Source organism: Patagioenas fasciata, chromosome 5, assembly GCF_037038585.1.
Source record: "Patagioenas fasciata isolate bPatFas1 chromosome 5, bPatFas1.hap1, whole genome shotgun sequence".
Taxonomy (NCBI): Eukaryota; Metazoa; Chordata; class Aves; order Columbiformes; family Columbidae; genus Patagioenas; species Patagioenas fasciata.
This window is the reverse complement of record NC_092524.1, coordinates 11,571,567-11,584,855: the sequence shown is the minus strand read 5'-3', so window position 1 is coordinate 11,584,855 and position 13,289 is coordinate 11,571,567. Positions and strand designations below refer to the sequence as shown.

The window sequence follows — 13,289 nt, the reverse complement described above, 5'->3', positions numbered from 1 at the left end:
CAGGACACTTTGCACTAGGCCCTACTAAATCAGCCAGAGAGGCTAGACTCACTCACAGGTGGTTTTAGTCCGAAGTGCTTTTTGAAAATGAAAATATGCAGTCAGCTTCAGCAGCATGTAGGCTGTTTTCCCTTGGGTGACAGGCTGTCCTGCCAAAGTCGCCCTCCTCCTCCTCTGTACAGAGTTTGTCTTTTAAACTGGGGCTTTAAAACCATTACTTTCTGTAAGAAAAGGGTTTGTTTCAAAGCAGGCTTGGGAAAGGGGCATTTAAGAAATGATTACATTTTCATTTCAAAACACGCAAAACCCAAAAAACGCTGCCTATTAACTCACAGGAAATTCTGATTAAAGTAGGTGTCCTTATAAGACCCTCCTGCAAGAAATTCAAATGAAATGCAGGGGAGGGAAAGAGATTTTTAAGTAAACAAGCAAGAAGAGCCAGGGAAAATAAGAGCAATGAGCAGAGTCTCAGGTGGCCAACTTGGCGGAGGAGGCCGCAAAGGAAGGAAGAGGCTGTGGGACAACGAACCGCTGGCGTTTACAGTAGTCGAGGAGTCTCCAGAGTCTGTGACTTTAACCACAAGTTGCTTAACAATACTGTACGCTCCTTTTCTTTCCCATCCAGCCCCAGTCATGTGGTGTTAAGTCCCACTTTGAGCCAAGAGGGTGGACGCAGGTGCATGGCTGGTGCAGCGGACGGTGCTGTTGGAGGGGAGAGGACCAGCAGAGGAGATGTGTCACTGCCACTTGAAATTACACGAGTCAGGAGGAGAAAATACAGCTCCTGACTCAGGTCTTGATCCACGGACAGGAAAGGGCTGGTGAGTAACAACTGGGGAACGAGGGAGAGCCCTGTGGTGTATTAATACATAGGGCCAGTTGCAGCTAGAAAGACTTTTTTCTTCCTGAAGCCAGTGGAGGCTTCAAGTGGCAGAAGAGAACAATGAGATGGGAGTAATGGTGTGTTTGTCACAGAAGATCCACAGGCAAAGAGCTGGATGTAAGCTGGCACTTCAGAGATCAACTTGTTGCTGTGGCTTTCTACCAAGCATCGACAGTTACTGCAAAAGACACACTTGATCCATGTTTGTGGTGGAGATTGACCTTGGCTAAGACTCTGCAAGGTACAAAACTATTTCAAGTTAGGAAATGAAATATTCCCCAGGTTAAAGATTGCTTGGGTTATATCTCATTCCTATGGGAATTTTTAGTGTGGACCTGCAAATGCATTGTTTGAAAGTTATTTAAGTACCCCTTTGCAGCGTGGAACACTAGCTGCAATAACGGAGAAACTAACTGAATGACAGAAAAGCAAGCCCTGAAATAGTTACCATTAACACCAGGAAGGCTGGGGATGTGTTATCCTGTGGTTTTCTGCGCTCAGTAGCAATGTGTCATTGTAAAGAGCATACATTTAATGGCTGAACAATGCTGTGCATGGTGTCGCCTTCCCAAGGGCTAACTGTGCAACAGCTTCTCCACACTGTGGAATTTCCACTGCTGGAGCAGTTCATTAAAAAAATCCTTATACAGCTGGGAATTATAAAACTCTGCAAGAGCCTGTGATGCCAATGACCTTCATTTGGAGGCACACCTACGTTTCTAGTGCTTTGGAAGCTGGTCTTTTCCAAAAATCTTTCTATAGATGCTAAAGCAAGGATGAATCTGGCCACAGTCCATTCACCATGAGAGATTATGTCTTAAAGGGACATTCCCTCTCTTAAAAAATTCTAATTCTTCACATGTTTCTGGTTAAAAAAGAACACACAAAAGAACCAACCCTTGTGCCTATGTCAGTGTCTTAGTTGTATAAATTTAAACATTCCATTGTAAGCTAAGATTATCTTGCCTCTTGCCCACTGAGACATGTGGATTTGGCTTTATAAGACTCTGTAACTGGCCTGCTTGAACCCTGTCCAGCAAGTTTTCATCTAAATTGATTAGGACTTGGAACATATTTTCTTGGACAAATTGTGTTCTAATGAATAGAACACTCCCTCACAGCTGTCCTGCCAGAAAGCCAAGATTTTTTCTGTCTAGAAATCATCCCAAAGTGACCCTTAGATAAAGTTCAGAATCCATTTTCATTTTTTAATTAAGAAAAGGTTTGCTGAATTCCATTCCATACATTTCTGTGCTAGGCAGCTGACACATGATTCCCCCTAAACATTTAATTTTAAAGAATTTGGTTGTGATGTCAGATCTGCCACAGACAATACATTTCTAAACACACTGTTTACATTAAATGCAGAGCATAAAGACAGCTTCAGCAGGAGGAGAAGCCTCTCTCATCCCAATACCTGTAGAGGGCATATAGAGCAAACTCAAAGTCAGCTCCGTTCTCCACACAATAAATTTAAACATTAACGAAGACAATCAGGGAGCATTGCTCTAAAGCCTCACTCAGGCACCAGGGATTTCCATGATGGCTTTCCCCAGGGACATGGCTCCCTGTCACGGTCCCCAACAGACCCCTTCTCCCCCCCAACAGGTAGCCTCAAGAGCTCATCTTCAAGTCCATGAGTGGACTGGTTGGAAAATCCTGTCATTAATTAATGCTGGCCAAATGAAGATGGCATTTCCCCTCAACAAGAGAGCTTTTCCACTCTGAGGTAAGAGTTTTCTCCAGGCAGGATGAACACACCTTTTCTTTTTAGCATTTCATTTCACAGTTGTTCTCTCAGATGTCCTAAGTTGAAACCTCAGTAAATGTTTGTGTTATGATTAGCCCATCTGGAATTTTTATTCTGTGACCATTCCCATGGTACACGAGGAGGATTTCATTCAACGCAGAATACCCAGTGGACATCCATGATTACATAATTCTGCTTATCTGTTAGCAAAAGTATTTCTAGGAACCAGGAGTACAATTTGAGACAAGATCAGATCCTTTCTAGTGTTGCAAAAGATGGTTCTGACCCATGCACCTATGTGGCAACAACATGCCTTCAGTATGGTTTCAGAATTTTGCTGACACATGGCACTCAGAAATTAAAGAAGTTTGTTTATAGGAATTCCAAGGAAAAGGTCTTTCAAGGAACACGACTTCCCAACTCTAAACATCAGCTGTATCTTTAACAAGACAGGAAACTGAGGCAAAGTCACATATGCGAATGGAATTTGACTCCTTCAACTACTAACTATGCTTATGGAAGAAAAAAGTAAATCATGATGAATGGCTCTACTACAGAAGCAATTAGCATGTAGTATTGCTTGTGGAAAACAGATCATAAGAAGACAATAAGAATGGGAAGCTGCTTCTGCTCTCAGCAGACTCTGCTTGCTTGTACTTGCAAGACACACTGCGCTGCAGAAATTACCTGAAATCCCACAGAGAAAGACGACAGCTGCTGTAGTTATTCTTCAGTGCCTTGATCAAAAGCTAGTCCAGTCAAATCAACATGATTAGTCAATCTGCATGATAAGATTAAAAAAAGGTCTTACTTTAACTTATACTGCTTTGGCAGGCAGATTCAGATGGAAAAATATCACATACCTTGGTTAGAGGCCATGTCATCTTTGTGAACTAATAAAACTGGTTACATTTGCAGCCATTGCTTTGAGCTCATGTTGTTGTTCCGGCTGTGTGTGTTTCTTTTTCTTTTTTTTTCTTCTCTTTCTCCTTTCTGTGTGCTCTTAAACCAGCTCATCAGAACCTAAATATAATGACAAGGAATGAACAGGAACAAGATTTGGTAACATTTTATTGCACTGTATTCTGCAGCTGCTATTGTCTGGAAATGTGGTTATAATGGGCAGATTATACAACATTAAACCCTCCTGAAAGCGTACACAGAAACTATGATATAATCATGCTCGGAGCAGTTATCTTTAAACACAAGCATGGGTTCAGCACCCAGTGGAGAGCAGCAAGCGAAGCTATGGGCCCAAGGCAAAACAATGACCAACTGCCAAGAAACATCCTCGTTAGTCTTTGTTAGAGTTTGTATTTTTAAAGTCATTGTGCAGTTTAATTAAGTTGGTAACATGCAGATGAGAAAGTGGAAAAAAATGTGAAGACATAGGGAGATGAAATGCTAAAGCACTGAAAGATGTCACCTCCTCTGTGAAATGCTTACATTGTGAAATAAAAAGAGAAGAAAGAACAAGTCATTTCAGGATATGTCTGGTATGAGAGATAAGACCAGAAGATTACAATCTTCCAGTAGTCCTCCATAAAACCTCTTTATTTGCATTCTACATCATGTGGTCTGATTCCGAACACAAATCAAATGGAGAACAGACAAGAAGATGAACTGCTGGCTAAGAAATGAGATTTCAGGGCATTGTGGCACTTTCAAGACCCTGAGAAATTGATCCACATGTTCCCTGAAGATGCTAGAAACATTTATCCACAAGAGCTGAAGGTTTGATCAAGCCTAAGTCATCACAGAATCATTAGCTCAGAGATCAAAGATGCAGATGAGATAAGAAAGCAGAATAGAGAGAGTGAAGAACTCAAGTCAACCCTTGTGACCACCCCAGTGGTCCCTGTGTGCAACCAAGTTGATCACAGGTTTTAAGGTTGGTTTGTGATGTTGTCTTTTATTTTTCCTCTTCATATTCCAGCTTGTTATACACACTCAGATCCTTTCCCTGTTTATCTGTTTTGCTGCACTGGACCCATGAGTAGTTTTGTGAAATTATATAAAGCTTCTAAGCAGAGACAGCCAAAAATGTTTGGAGAGAGACAGGCAAAGTATTTCTTGAGATGAAGAGGAGACTTAATGCCAGATCCCACTATCATGTCCAGGTTAAGCTCCCCTTGCAGCATTTCCAGAAAAAGAGAGGACTTCAAGCTGTCCTTGGGAGCAGCTGGGAATTTCCTTTTCCTGGGGGGCACCCATGGGTGGCATCAGGCCAGGTGAAGCCAGATTCCTGCTGTCTGCTCCCCGCTGACAAAGCGGGTGCTCCCCGGTTATCTGGCAACAGGTGGGGACAACCAGCATTCAGTGTTGTGGTCCCCTGGGGAGGAGCCCAGTGGGCTGAAATTGCAAAAATCACAGGAGCATTTCCTGCCCTCACCTCAGTTAACAGCTGCTTTGGTGGGTATCTAATTGCAGGTATCAAAACCAGAGAAAGTGAGCTACTTCCAGGAGGCCTGCCAGGATTTTTGCCCTCATCTGTGCAGAAACCAGAGGACTTGGCCCTGGCTTGTGCTCCTCCACACGCGTGGTGCCCCTGTCTTGCTGCATCACTCAAAGGCCCCCCTGTGCAGACAAGTAGGAGACTCCAACAGCAAGAGCAGACATTACATTACCTTTAACTCTTACATACCCAGTAATTAACTGGCACCCGTTTCACAGAAGTCACATGGATTGCCAGCACGCTGGAGAGGCCCTGGCTCAGCAATCTGCTTGCACACTGAATTTCCACTGTGCTTAAATGACAGTTTTGCCTAGGGACTCGGTCTCAAAAAAATAAAAGCAGCACTGAACACCAAATACAAGCTCTTGGTAGTTGGTGTTTTGCAGGATTCATCTTTGTTGATGGACTGAAGGTTTGTACCTCTGCCATTAAATGGAGGGACAGAAGGGTTACAGGAAAGGCATGCTTGAACTCTCTGTAGCCAGTATATAGCATTGTAAGGAATCAGCCAAAATGTCAACACTAAGGAAGCAAAACAGAGAACCAGAGATAGATAGGAGTGGAGTAGAAAGCTCAGAATTATGGACACAAATTAATGAACCAGCAGTACTGGAAACGGGAACAAGCTGTCAGAACTTCATCTCTTAGAAGGGACAAATCAAAAAACCACCACCATAATTTCTGATGCTTTTGATGGAGACAGAGTTATGCAAGACTGATATTGTTCACACTGATTTAATTAAGACTCTGTCAGCACTGTCAAGCTTAATTGGCCTGGTATTTAACATTTATAGAAGTCAGTTATAAAAACGTGCTCTGCACTAAAAATCAGCACTCTATAAATGGTCCCAGTCCTAGAAGGGTTGCCTTTTTGGCACAGCAGGCTCTCGAGAGCATCCCACTTATGTGCTAAGATATCTCTATCTAGCTGAAAAGATTACAAGCTCATGCCGCATTCCTTGCCCACACAGTCGTCCTCTCAGTTTGTGGAAATCTGGGGTGTCCAAGGAATGCAGAGTCAAGCTTCCTGGCAGTATCCCATCACGGAAATTATTCCACAGAGAATTAATCCCTGATTCTGACACTTCTTGTCATGTTAGGTTCAAATCTCTGCATTTGCTGAGCTGTAATGAGCATGGAAAGGCAAGGACTAGACAATGGACTTGCACCACTTGTGAACGCTTTGGTTTCTGGGCTGGTTAGTGACAGCAGCAGATTTCTATGTAGAGAAACGAGCTCATGTGGATGTCAGCAACAGCCCATGGGTAGAGTCTGCCACAAATCTCAGCTACTGTCATGTACAGCCCTATTCATCAGGGCCATAGCACCTCCAGCACTAAGTCCCGCAGCTGTGGGACATGCCTTTCCTCTTGCTTCAGTGGGCAGCAAGTACACGCCAGTGAAATCAGTCAGGTCTCTAGTGGGCTCCCTCAGGGTGTATTATAGATAAGATTCAAAGAGAGGCAGCAAAATTAATATCAATGAGAACAAACAACCAACACTCCCAGAAAATCCCATGTTCTGTAATTGTTATTGCTTCATCAGTGACAGGAAAGAGCAGTGTTTTAAAATAGAAGCTCAGTTAATTGAATTTCCCTTAAGGCACAGAAAATAAGCTTCCATGAAGTGATATCAATTGTTCAACAATAACATGACTCTCCTGACTGAAAACTGGGTTAGGAATTTGTATTGTATTTTCACAAAACAGAATTCCTAGCCCAGTTTCCTCCTCCTCCTTGAGATAATCAGGCAGATTCTACCTCAGTGATTACTGAGTCAGACTATAGGGGTTGGTCAATGCCTAACCGATGCCCAGCTTCTCCACATACCTACTTGATGGAGGCCAGTGGATCCACTACAGGGCTTCAGATGCACAAAGGCGTTAAAGAAGTTGGTTGCTAAATACCTTTGTAGATATGCATCCTCATCCTCTGTGCTGGGGCCCGAGGTTCAGAACTCTTGTCTCACTCCAGGTGAGGTCAGCTGCACATAGGACTCACATCCTTGTCCCTCCTGGGTTACAAGTATGCAGAAATATAAATCTCAGGGTACTAAAAAAAGGGAAACAAGGGAACACTCAAGAACCACAGGACAATGAGGACCCATACCTCTTTCTGATAATAAAGAAAGTGTTAAGAACCAACAGGCATGTATTTACGTGTGAAATATTATCTTTCTGAAAGCTTGTCATAAATGTGGCTCACACCGCAGGGATGGCCATGCTTTCCAAGTTTGTGCAGCAGAAATAATATTTCCTAGGGAATAAGGTCAAAATATTAGTATTCAACTGAAATCAGTATGGGCCAAATTACTGTAGTTGTTACTCCATCATAGACTTCCATACGTGAAATCTGAGAAAGCGGTTGTATCAACAGCACATCAATCAATGGCACTGGTCAGAGGAACAATAAAAAACAACTTTCAGTTTCAAAGTTTCATTCAGCTTTGGCACAGAAAGGTTAACTTTTGTTTAAACAATGCTTCTGAACAGATAACGTTAATTAAATGTTTGCATTCAAATCTTATTACATAGTGCAATAAGTTTGTTTTCTATACAAACACTGCGCGTCCGGTATGGAACAGAAAGCGGGACGGGGGCAGACACTAATGAGTAATAGTTCAGTTCCATGGACCTTTTTAAAACTAAAAGCAAGGAGGGAGGAATGTTCGTCGTCTCCAGACTCTGTGTTTGTCTGCCTCTACATTTCTTCTAATTATCCAGGGATTTGCAAAATCATGTGTTTAAAAATTAATTTTCCTTCTACTCTGATGCTGCTTAAAACTCCTTTTTCAAGCCCAAGAATGACACAGCCAGAGGATGCAAATTACATTCAGTAAAACCAGAAGTCTTGTAGCAGCACTGGGTACGTCAAATGCCAAGTTAGCCCTGATGTGAGGCAAAGCAGCTAAACCATCCATCCAGATGGGAAATGTTGACAGTCCCTTAACTGTAGCGGTTCTAGTTGCAATGTAGAGAGGTGCGCGATTTGGCTTGGTTAAGCAGACATCATGGAACTATTTATTCTGTCCGCAAGTCAAACAGGAAGTTTATTAAACTTGCATATTGCTGGACCTATCACCTGGCTGCTGTGTTTCATATTGGAATGCAAAATTGGATGGTCCGTTTCTGTACTGACGTAATGTACTGCCATGCGGAGGATTTCTCTTCGAGCCTAAGACCTATTTCTGCAACCCCAGGAGTGCACTGGATGTTGTGCATCCAGTTCCTGACAGGAATGCTTCATTCTCCTCTTGAGCAACCACTTCTGAGCAAGCCAGGAGCAGAATCCAGCTCTTCTTGGCTGAAAGAATTGGGATGTCCCAAAATGGGGCTTTTTAACAGATGAGTGAAAAAGCAGAGAGCCCAAAGGACCAACCCTCTCCAAAGAAAATCATACAAATCAACAAGGAAAAATCTCTCTTCATAAGTTAGACTTTCTATGATGGTAAAACAGCTGTGTGCTGTTGGGCTTAGCTCTGGTCCAGCATACCCCTGAGTATCTGTTTGACTGTCTGAACAAGGCCCCAGGGGACAGAGCAAGGCTCCTCAGTCTGCCTTTGGCAGATGCTGAACCAAGTCGACTGTAAATGTGCCCTAAACTCCTTATGGGAGACCATCTTGGTTTGACAACTCCTTGCAGTGGACCTTCTTACCATTCCAGCACACCATTGCCTTCCCTCCCTGTGGGTTGGATGCTTTCCTTCCACGGGTTTGGCTGGGCTGTGGCCTCCTCCCCTGCCAAAGTGGTGAGTTGCAGCCAGCATGGCTGCTGTGGACTTGCCTCCTGCTGCCACCAACGTGCTCTCTCTGGCAGGCTGGAAAGCTGCAAATATGGTGTTGCTTTCCATTCAGGAGAGCTCTTAATTCCCCAAGATGGAAAGCCCTGGCCCAGGATGTCATTAGTGGGGTGCAGGACGATGGTTGGGAGCGCAGCATTATGTCACTTGAAGGCCCCATCATGAAGAAAATGGGGGTGATGACAAAGTTTTTCAAGTTTCATTTGCTGAACCACCAAGTCCACCTGCAAATGCAAGAAGAACAAGGGAGTCCTGAGTAATTTTTGTAGTTTCTTTTCTCTGTGCAGTGAGCTGCTGAGCATGACCAACCCCTACTTACCAATAAAAACTATGGGACAAAACTCATTTTTAACCACTTCACTTGCAGTTCAATATCAATCCCAAATAATTTCATCTTGATGAAAGTTCTCTTAACAGCAAATAGTGTTGTTTTCAGACTTCTCTTAACACCCACCCCCCCGGTCCACTTAAAATTTTGTTGAATTTAGCATGTGAGCATCCTTTCAAAGTGGAGAGTTCAAAAGATCATGTGTTTTCAGCTAAACTGTACGAAATACACTAGATATTTTGTCCAAAGAATCCCTCCCAGATTTACAGCAGGCCATGTGGATTCATAAACTGTTCGCAGAGCAATTGGACAGATTTAAAATGGGAGATGTTTTCTCCTCTGTTTGTGCTAATTTTTTCAAAGTCAGATGACAAATACAACATTAGCGTGATTTATCATTTTACAAATGTATAAAGGCCCTTCCCTGACCCTTCACTCTTCATGGCGGCCTGCAGAGGTAATTTAAGATGCAGCCATTTTTTGAAATATGGATAGAGACACACTCATCCAAAGCACACCAATCCTTTTGGCCTGTTCCAAACAAAGAAACTTTAACTGCTATAAACATTTCAAGCAGGCTGGATATTTCGAGGTGGAGAATTACATTTTTTCACTTCTAGCTTAATACAGTAGGAGCAGGCAAACCCTGGCATATGTACAGCCATGTGAACCCAATTGCCAGCCCTCAACATGCCTTCATGGCCTAATGCTATTGTAATTATTCAGTTTGTCTGCCTGCTTGGCTTTGCATGTTATTGAACCTCAGTGTCACCTCCATGAACTACCACTAAGCACCACAAAACATGGGTCAACAGGGACCCCTGATGTTACTCAGCCCATCCTCCTGCTTGAAGCACGTCTATCACCAATGCCAGAGCAGACCACCAGGTTCATCTGCTGTCCCACTCACCAAGAAGTTTCAGCATAAAACCCACAGTAATATTCAAACTACAACCCTGCCTGAAGTGGTGACCACTCCAAGGACCACTCGAGTCTTCACAGTGATCAGGAATTGTGAGGAATCCTGTGGGGAATGAAGGTCCTCAGCTACACACAAGTTAATATTGCTTCACCAAAAATGACTATATTCCAAGCTCTGAGGAGGGGAGAAAAGCTAACTATACTATAATTACATGTTCTTTGGACTTATCTGTCTGTATGTGAGACGTGGGGTTGAAAACACTTAGTACAAAGCTGAGAGGAACTTAAGGCACGCTTACTTATTTAAACCAGCTTCCAGCACTCTTGTTCAAAGTAAATGCACAACAGATATAAAGTTTTAGTGTAACAGGAATTATCTTTTTTTTTTCCTACAGTGCTTCATAAATTGCTATCCTGTCTGTTCCCTTTCCAGAGAATTAACATTTATCTGTATGTAACCTATGGTTAAAGGATAGGGACTAGTACGGTAAGACTGCAGAGGAGACTGCTCCTAATGTGTTCACTCAGTCATGGAGATTCCCCATTGAACAGCAAGCAGAACTGGTCTCTATTATATTGACACTTCTCAACATGTTCTTCATGTAGCTGCAAGAGGCCAACCAAAGAGGATGCCCCCTGCACAGCCTCTTGGGCAGGCCAGGTGCTAAGAAACAGACCTTGACTTTATGACACCCTCATTTTGCTCTAAAGATTTTACCATCAGTCATAAACCCTAAACATTCCATTTACTTGCATGGTGAAAAGGTTTTTACAGTAAAACTTCAGATATTTTCTGCAAGTTCACTGAAGTTCAGTAAGCTGGTTTTTCTCATTGCTAGGAACATTTCTGCTTGAGCTGGAAAACTTCCTGGCAAAGTACAAGTCTTTAACAGAGGAGTTGGTACTTGTCAGACCATGCAGAAAGCTCAAGAGCTCCTTTCTCAGCAAGCCTTACACCTTCCTCACAACTCCCGTGGCTGTGCACATGCCTGCAACTACACGCCCCAGAACCACAGGCTAGTTAAAAAAGGAAAAATAATTCATTTTCTGAGTTTGAACTTCATTTTGAAACCTTCCCCTTTCTTCCTGACTAATGGAGCTCATGAAGGAACACCTCCCTCAGGCCAAAAGCATGGAAGATGCTTGTGATGATCTGCCAAGATTTTAACAAGGGCGTCCTCCGCACTTCGAAGCTGCACATCAGTGGAATGTGGCCCATATTAATAATACTTCAACTTCTCTCAACATGCTCTGAGACAAGCTGGATGCCAACCCACAGGGTCCTGAGGGCAGAATGACAGCATCCACACAGGCTACTAACCTGAAAGACAAACGTTTGCATTTTTTGCCCATCCACTCAAGTACTTAGTATTTCAGAATCTCCTTCCTCACAGTCACACTCACAAGACTGTGGCATTACTTATTTTAGTCTGAAAGAGGCTAGTCACGTGCTGGCATTAATTATGAGAACTGTCACTTGTTTATTACCATAGTACTACTGGTATATAGCAAACGTGTATTAGATTTTAAAATGAAGAGTTTTGTTCAGGAAATTGCTCAGACATGTGTAAAACCTCCCCAGGAAAGAACATTTTGGGGATGTAGGTGGGAATCATTCACAATATGCCCAATGAGCATTTCTCTGCACGTCCAGGAGTTAGGCTGGTACGTATGGACACTGCCCTTCCACCCTACCCCTCTCCTAAGACAAGGTGAGCAGTACTGCTGCAATACATCACCCAGTGTTATAAAGCTATCAGCCTCTTTCAAAAGATTATACTAACACTTAAGCTACAAGCTACAGCCTCACCACTGTAGAAAGTGAGACAAGTCTTACAGTCTTTGCTACGGTAGAAGCCACTATGGCAACAAGAGAGATCAAGAACATCTTGCTTTGGAAGCATGTTTGAATTACTTAGTCAGAAAGAATATTATAGGCAATGGGAATTTAAAACAATCACATAACCAAGCAAATTTTATACTGGTCTTATCAGAAGATGCTTCATGCAGTTTCTACGCCTCGGCAAATCAAAGTCAAAGCAAAATCCTAAAACTGCCCCACATCACCTCCCCTCTCGCAAGGGGGGAAATAAGGATTCTTAAATGCTGTTAAGAGACTACCGTTTAGCATTACTTCCTGATCTCAAGTTTGTTAAGAGAACACAGCGGTGACCCTCCTTGTGCCTAGAGAAGAAAGCTGACATAGGAAGGTGAAGAAAATACCAGCAACACTGAGAGAAAGAACAGCAAGGAAGCAAGTTTAGTATTATGGACTTGTTGCCAAGTGGAGGCAGATCTTTCCTTGTTGACATGACACAGACTTCACTCTTGGGCTAGGTGAGCTGTACAGGAACGAGCTGGGATCCCCCCCAGCTGCTCCACTGGTCTTGGTCTGGTTAATCTCTACCAGAAGAACACTTGCCAACCCTCTCCCTTTTCCAACCGTCATAAGTATTGAGGTTAAAGATCAAAATCTGAAAACAAAACATGTTGAAAGACTTGTCTTCTCTGAAAGTGAGAAGAAAGCATGTCTAACTATTCAGACTGCATGCTTTTCAGTATGGCCATGCTGGATTATCAGAGCTTACATGATAGCTTTCATCAGGGGATCACGCAACACAGCGCAGACAGGCCACATGTTAACCCTGCAAGGCAGGGATAAATCACGATTTTCTGTACTTCACTGAGCAGGGGACTGAAGAACTGAGAAGTTTAGGGATTCATGCAGGGTCACATAGAAGCAGCAGAGCTGTGAAGAGAGCCTTCAACCAAAATAACATTGATGCATAGAAAAAAGTCTGAACTCCACAGTTTGTCTAATTCTCATGGGATCACAAGCCCTAAGATTTCACCAGGTCAAGTAAGCCATGGTCTGTTCAAGGCTACACATTCCTTTTTTATCATGTAACCACTATGTGACCCTGGCAAAAAGTTCAGAGGTTCCTCTGCACTAATATAGGCTCTTGGTGCCTTTTCAAGGAGAGGGAAAAAAGGAAACAAGACCCAGGTGAGCATACAACAACAAAACAATCACTCCAGCTTCACTTCACTTGCGAACAATATCAGTACTTTTCCGTTCTGGTATATACTTTTTATATATACCGTATACGTATATTTTTTATACATAGTTTTCTGTTCTGGAATAATTATAATC

The 13,289-nt window shown here is 42.9% G+C and overlaps 1 long non-coding RNA gene across 12 annotated transcripts in view; it reads right to left on the bottom strand.

Annotated features, from left to right (window-relative positions):
• The window catches only part of LOC136101953 (uncharacterized), a 62,732-nt gene that overhangs the window by 21,993 nt on the left and 27,450 nt on the right, over positions 1 to 13,289 (bottom strand). For 11 of the 12 annotated variants that reach the window (XR_011739279.1, XR_011739285.1, XR_011739275.1 and 8 more), the window contains 4 exons: positions 8,743 to 9,110; positions 6,995 to 7,139; positions 3,497 to 3,656; positions 3,321 to 3,414 (listed from right to left, as the gene is read on the bottom strand). This is a non-coding gene — a long non-coding RNA (uncharacterized lncRNA). The remainder of the gene's footprint in view (positions 1 to 3,320; positions 3,415 to 3,496; positions 3,657 to 6,994; positions 7,140 to 8,742; positions 9,111 to 13,289) is intronic. The other variant, XR_010651404.2, reaches the window with a different exon arrangement.